Raw genomic sequence first — 7459 nt, 5'->3', positions numbered from 1 at the left:
TTCACACACACGTTGATTTTGTTCACCCACACACGTTGATTTTGTTCACCCACACGTTGATTTTGTTCACCCACACGTTGATTTTGTTCACCCACACACGTTGATTTTGTTCACCCACACACGTTGATTTTGTTCACCCACACACGTTGATTTTGTTCACCCACACGTTGATGTTGTCCACCCACACCAGAAGCGATCAGGTACCCCGGGTTGAAATATCAAAACAAACTCTGAACCAATTATATTAATTTGGGGACAGGTCAAAAAGAATGAAACATTTATGGCAATTTAGCTAGCTAGATTGTTGTTGCTAACTAATTTGTCCTGGGATATAAACATTGTGTTGTTATTTTACCTGAAATGCACAAGGATCTCTACTCCGACAATTAATCCACAGATAAAACGGTCAACTGAATTTGTTTCTCGTAATCTCTCCTCCTTCCTTCAGGCTTCTTTTTTATGTTTGGACTTTATATGACGGTTGGCAACCAACTTTACAGCATTACTACAACCGACTGAAGCGTGGACCTAAGTTCATCTTTCAAAACACCCACGTGGGTATATGCTCCTATAAACCAATGAGGAGATGGGACGTGGGTATATGCTCCTATCAACCAATGAGGAGATGGGACGTGGGTATATGCTCCTATAAACCAATGAGGAGATGGGATGTGGGTATATACTCCTATAAACCAATGAGATGGGACGTGGGTATATGCTCCTATCAACCAATGAGATGGGAGAGGCCGGACATGCCGTGCGTTGAAGGTCAAAAATAGAACCAATTAGAACCACTATTTTAGTGCCTGGCCACGCAGACGCTCGCGAGCAGTGTGGGTGCAATGATTGGTAGTTGTTCGATGAGTAACATGTAGAATGACATTTATTTAGCGACGCTCGCACACGGTGTGGTCAGCACGTTAGTAGGTAGTTGTTCCATGAGTACAGAAGACTGCACTCGAAGAATTTTTTTTCCCAGTTTGACTGACGTTCACATCGAAAAAGTAAGGGACTGTCGTTTCTCTTTATTTATTTGAGCTGTTCTTGCCATAATATGGACTTGGTCTTTTACCAAATATGACTATATTCTGTATACCAACCCTACCTTGTCACAACACAACTGATTGGTTCAAACACATTAAGAAAGAAAGAAATTCCAAATTAACCTTTAACAAGGCACAGCTGTTAATTGAAATGCATTCCAGGTGACTAGCTCATGAAGCTGGTTGAGAAAATTGCAAAGAGTGTGCAAAGCTGTCATCAAGGCATAGAGTGGCTATTTGAAGAATCTCAAACAAATCAAAATATATTTTATATTTAACACTTTTTTGGTTACTACATGATTCCATATGTGAAATTTCATAGTTTTGATGTCTTCACTATTATTCTACAATGTAGAAAATAGTAAAAAATAAAGAAAAACCCTTGAATGAGTAGTGTATGTAATATTCATAGAGACTCTGACGCAGGCATAAATAGTAAAACTAGTTCAGTTCCCCAAAGTACATCACAATAATATAATCTTTTTTTATTTGCAATGTTCAAAAAAGGCCATCAATAGCATGGACACACACACGCGCACACACACACAAAATAAGTCTAAACTAGGAAATGTACAGTGCATTGTAGACTTGTCAATCAATGAGGTGATCAGATGATACTTTATGAAGAGAACAGTTGAAAGAGGGAGACCAGCAATCTGACTACAGCTCTGATAGTCACTCACAACCATGAAGCAAGATGGCTGCCAGATCATATATAAATGCTCACCTTGGCTATCGTCCCAAAAATGGCACCTTATTCCCTATTTAGTAGCAAACATTGTTCAAACGGCTTAAATCAGCTCTAACTGAAAACCTAAACAAATAGTATTCTAACAATTATTTACAGGCATTATTCCATTCAATATTGTTTTCTAAGTCTTATTGAACTACACAAGTTGTTTTTTTTTTAAATTTACATAACCATCTTTCAATATCATCTGAAATGTTTCAATACGAGACAGGAAGATAATGCATCTTAAATCTATTCTGTTTTAGTGGAATAAAGTCTCGTTCAGGAAACTGTATTCCTTATTGCTGTTACTTTTGCTTCCTCTGTCTTTGTCACTAAGGACAATCTTTACATCCCAAATGGCACCATATTCCTTACATAGTGTACTAGTTTTGACCGGGGCCCATCACGAGACCAGGGTCCAGTAAAAACTAGTGCACTTTATAGGGAATAGCGTGCCATTTGGCCTTCACCCTGTGTTATTGACGGGGCTCTGGAATCTCAATGGCTTCTTTCACTGTATCCCTGGTGTCCGGCCTGAGACCTTCCCTGGGCTTAAACCCTGGTGTCCGGCCTGAGACCTTCCCTGGGATAAGACCCTGGTGTCCGGTCTGAGAGCTTCCCTGGGCTAAGACCCTGGTGTCCGGCCTGAGACCTTCCCTGGGATAAGACCCTGGTGGTCCGGCCTGAGACCTTCCTGGGATAAGACCCTGGTGTCCGGCCTGAGACGCTTCCTGGGATAAGACCCTGGTGTCCGGTCTGAGACCTTCCCTGGGCTAAGACCTGGTGTCCGGTCTGAGCCTTCCCTGGGATAAGACCCTGGTGTCCGGTCTGAGACCGTTCCTGGGCTAAGACCCTGGTGTCGCGGTCTGAGACTTCCCTGGGCTAAGACCCTGGTGTCCGCGCTGAGACCTTCCCTGGGATAAGACCCTGGTGTCCGGCCTGAGACCTTCCCTGGGATAAGACCCTGGTGTCGCGGCCTGAGACCTCTCCTGGGATAAGACCGCTGGTGTCCGGTCTGAGACTTCCTGGGATAAGACCCTGGTGTCCGGCCTTGAGACCTTCCCTGGGATAAGACTGGTGTCCGGCCTGAGACCTTCCCTGGGATAAGACCCTGGTGTCCGGTCTGAGACTTCCCTGGGATAAGACCCTGGTGTCCGGCCTGAGACCTTCCCTGGGATCAGACACCTGGTGTCCGGCCTGAGACTTCCCTGGGATACAGACCCTGGTGTCCGGCCTGAGACCTTTCCCTGGGCTAAGACCCTGGTGTCCGGTCTGAGCCTCTGGGCTTAAACCTGGTCCGGCTGAGACCTTCCCTGGGCTAAACCCTGGTGTCCGGCCTGAGACCTTCCCTGGGATAAGACCCTGGTGTCCGGCCTGAGACCTTCCCTGGGATAAGACCCTGGTGTCCGGCCTGAGACCTTCCCTGGGATAAGACCCTGGTGTCCGGCCTGAGACCTTCCCTGGGAATACGACCTGGTGTCCGGCCTGAGACCTTCCCTGGGAAAAGACCCTGGTGTCCGGTCTGAGACCTTCCTGGGATACGACCTGGTGTGCCCTGAGACCTTCCCTGGGATAGACCCTGGTGTCCGGCCTGAGACCTTCCCTGGGATAAGACCCTGGTGTCCGGCCTGAGACTTCCCTGGGATAAGACCCTGGTGTCCGGCCTGAGACCTTCCCTGGATAAGACCCTGGTGTCCGGCCTGAGACCTTCCCTGGGATAAGACCCCTGGTGTCCGGCCTGAGAGCTTCCCTGGATAAGACCCTGGTGTCCGGTCTGAGACCTTCCCTGGGATAAGACCCTGGTGTCGGCCTGAGACTCCCTGGGATAAGACCCTGGTGTCCGGCCTGAGACTTCCCTGGGATAAGACCCTGGTGTCCGCCTGAGACCTTCCTGGATAAGACCCTGTTGTCCGGCCTGAGAGCTTCCCTGGGATAAGACCCTGGTGTCCGGCCTGAGAGCTTCCCTGGGATAAGACCCTGGTGTCCGCCTGAGACTTCCCTGGGATAAGACCCTGGTGCGGCTGAGACCTTCCCTGGGATAAGACCCTGGTGTCCGGCCTGAGACCTTCCCTGGGATAAGACCCTGGTGTCGCGGCCTGAGACTTCCCTGGGATAAGACCTGGTGTCCGGCCTGAGCTTCCTGGGATAAGACCCTGGTGTCCGGCTGAGACCTTCCCTGGGATAAGACCCTGGTGTCCGGCCTGAGACCTTCCCTGGGATAAGACCCTGGTGTCCGGCCTGAGACCTTCCCTGGGATAAGACCCTGGTGTCCGGCCTGAGACCTTCCCTGGGATAAGACCTGGTGTCCGTCGACTCTGGATAAGCCTTTCCGGCTGAGACTTCCCTGGGATAAGACCTGGTGTCCGGCCTGAGACCTTCCCTGGGCTAAGACCCTGGTGTCCGGTCTGAGACCTTCCCTGGGCTTAAACTGGTGTCCGGCCTGAGACCTTCCCTGGGCTTAAACCCTGGTGTCCGGCCTGAGACCTTCCTGGATAAGACCCTGGTGTCCGGCCTGAGACCTTCCCTGGGATAAGACCCTGGTGTCCGGCCTGAGACCTTCCCTGGGATAAGACCCTGGTGTCCGGTCTGAGAGCTTCCCTGGGATAAGACCTGGTGTCCGTCTGAGAGCTTCCCTGGGATAAACCCTGTGTGCACCACGTCAGATCCGTATCCCTTAGCCTGGTCATGACGAAATGATATGGTTCTGTTTAGTCGTATCTATCAGGCGGGGGGGGGAATCCCAAAATGGCACCCTATTCCTATACACTGAGAGTACAAACATTAGGAACATCTGCTCTTTCCGTGACATTGACTGACCAGGTGAACTCTATGATCCCTTATTGATGTCACTTGTTAAATCCACTTCAAATCAGTGTAGATGAAGGAGAGGAGACAAGGTTAAAGAAGGATTTTTAAGCCTTGAGACAAATGAGACATGGATTGTGTATGTGTGTCATTCAGAGGTGAATGGACAAGACAAAAGATTTAAGTGCCTTTGAACGGGTATGGTAGTCGGTGCCAGACGCACCAGTTTGTGTCAAGAACTGCAATGCTGCTGGGTTTTTCACACTCAAGTTTCCCGGGTGTATCAAGAATGGTCTACCAACCAAAGGACATCCAGCAGCCAACTTGAACAACTGTGGGAAGCATTGGAGTCAACATGGGCCAGCATCCCTGTGGAACGCTTTCGAACCTCTTTGTAGAGTCCATGTCCTGACGAATTAAGGCTGTTCTGAGGTCACGTGGCCTCTCTTTTGACTAAATAAATATCGTATTTCCTTCAGTCAGTCGACAGGGCACAATAATCACTGTGCTGATAACGTAGTCTGCCGGTCATTGTAATATGGTGCATGGTTGTGGCACAGGGTTACTTTGTCCACTACATCTTTAGCCAGCGGAAAACCTCTTGCTGAGGTAACTAAAATCAAAGCTGACGTTTCGTTTTGGGAGTGGGAGGCACCCAGAACCTTCTCATTAGACCTGTCTGTCTGTCTGTAGTCGTTAGACCTGTCTGTCTGTCTGTATATAGTCATTAGACCTGTCTGTCTGTATATAGTCATTAGACCTGTCTGTCTGTATATAGTCATTAGACCCGTCTGTCTGTCTGTATATAGTCTTAGACCGTCGTCTGTCTGTATTAGTCTTAGCTGTCATATCATTAGACCTGTCTGTCTGTATTAGTCATTAGACCTGTCTGTCTGTATATAGTCATTGACCTGTCTGTCTGTATATAGTCATTAGACCTGTCTGTCTGTATATAGTCATTAGACCTGTCTGTCTGTATATAGTCATTAGACCTGTCCTGTATATAGTCATTAGACCTGTCTGTATGTCTGTATATCGTCATTAGACCGTCTGTCTGTCTGTCTATAGTCATTAGACCTGTCTGTTTGTCTGTCTATAGTCATTAGACCCGTCTGTCTGTCTGTCTATAGTCATTAGACTGTCTGTCTGTATATAGTCATTAGAACCTGTCTGTCTGTATATAGTCATTAGACCTGTCTGTCTGTATATAGTCATTAGACCTGTCTGTCTGTATATAGTCATTAGACCTGTCTGTCTGTATATAGTCATTAGACCTGTCTGTCTGTATATAGTCATTAGACCTGTCTCTGTCTGTATAGTCATTAGACCTGTCTGTCGTCTTCTATAGTCATTAGCCTGTCTGTCTGTATATAGTCATTAGAGCCGTCTGTCTGTCTGTATATAGTCATTAGACCCGCTCTGTCTGTCTTGTATATAGTCATTAGACCCGTCTGTCTGTCTGTATTAGTCATTAGACCTGTCTGTCTGTATATAGTCATTAGACCTGTCTGTGTCTGTATATAGTCATTAGACCTGTCTGTCTGTATATATGCCATTAGACCTGTCTGTCTGAATATAGTAATTAGACCTGTCTGTCCTGTCTGTCTATAGTCATTAGACATGTCTATATATATTCCTCATGTCCTCTCTCCCCCCCAGACCTGATTAGGATTATCTGGCTCATCATTGGGTCTATGTCCCAAATTGCACCCTATCCCCTATTTAGTGCATTACTTTTGACCAGGGCTCTGGTCCAATTTGGGACACATCCAGGGACTTTCTGAGCTCAACATGTTAACACTCTACTGATTCATCTCATAGAATATATGAATAGCAGCTGATTATCTGACTTCACAATACTGCTCTATGTCCAGACAGCCTGGGGAGGGAGAGAGAGGGAGAGGCAGGGAGGCTACGTGGGCAGTGAGAGAGAGGCAGGGAGGCTACGTGAGAGTGAGAGAAAGGCAGGGAGGCTACGTGAGAGTGAGAGAGAGGCAGGGAGGCTACGTGAGAGTGAGAGAAAGGCAGGGAGGCTACGTGAGAGTGACGGGAGGCAGGGAGACTACGTGAGAGTGAGAGAAAGGCAGGGAGGCTACGTGAGAGTGAGAGGAGGCTACGTGAGAGTGAGAGAAGGCAGGGAGAACTACGTGAGAGTGAGAGAGAGGCAGGGAGCTACGTGAGAGTGAGAGAAAGGCAGGGAGGCTACGTGAGAGTGAGAGAAAGGCTACGTGAGAGTGAGAGAAAGGCTACGTGAGAGTGGGAAGAGAGGCAGGGACGCTACGTGAGAGTGGAGAGAAAGGCAGGGAGGCTACGTGAGAGTGAGAGGTAGGGAGGCTACGTGAGAGTGAGAGGTAGGGAGGCTACGTGAGAGTGAGAGAGGCTACATGGGCAGTGAGAGGGGGGGGGGAGGCAGGCAGGCTACATGGGCAGTGAGAGAGGAGAGGGAGGGGAGAGAGAGAGACAAAGGGAGCGAGAGAGGGAGGGAGGCTACATGGGCAGTGAGAGGGAGAGAGAGAGGGAGAGAGAGAGGGAGGGAGAGAGACAAAGGGAGAGAGAGAGGAGGGGGCTACATGGGCAGTGAGAGGGAAGAGAGAGAGGGAGAGAGAGAGGGACAAAAGGAGGCTACATGGGCAGTGAGAGAGAGAAGAAGAGAGAGAGGGAGGAGAGAGAGAGAGGGACAAAGGGAGGCTACATGGGCAGTGAGAGAGAGAGAGAGAGAGAGGAGAGGGAGGGAGAGAGAGAGGGGGGGGGAGGCTACATGGGCAGGTGGAGAGGAGGAGAGAGAGAGGAGAGAGGAGAGGAGGAGAGAGGGACAAAGGGAGGCTACATGGCAGTGAGAGAGAGGGAGCGAGGGAGAGAGAGAAGGGGAGGAAAGAAT

The 7459-nt window shown here is 48.8% G+C and overlaps 1 long non-coding RNA gene and 1 pseudogene across 1 annotated transcript; both read right to left on the bottom strand.

Moving 5' to 3' along the window:
• LOC111958135 (glutathione hydrolase 1 proenzyme-like) overlaps window positions 1-7459 on the bottom strand; it is a 99429-nt pseudogene that overhangs the window by 45775 nt on the left and 46195 nt on the right.
• LOC139023534 (uncharacterized) lies at window positions 4947-5882 on the bottom strand. The gene is made up of 3 exons (XR_011474665.1): window positions 5748-5882; window positions 5493-5693; window positions 4947-5372 (listed from the first exon to the last, which is right to left on the bottom strand). It is a non-coding gene; the product is annotated as an uncharacterized lncRNA (long non-coding RNA).

This window comes from Salvelinus sp. IW2-2015, linkage group LG33 (genome assembly GCF_002910315.2).
Source record: "Salvelinus sp. IW2-2015 linkage group LG33, ASM291031v2, whole genome shotgun sequence".
Taxonomy (NCBI): Eukaryota; Metazoa; Chordata; class Actinopteri; order Salmoniformes; family Salmonidae; genus Salvelinus; species Salvelinus sp. IW2-2015.
This window is presented reverse-complemented; position numbering and strand designations above follow the sequence as displayed.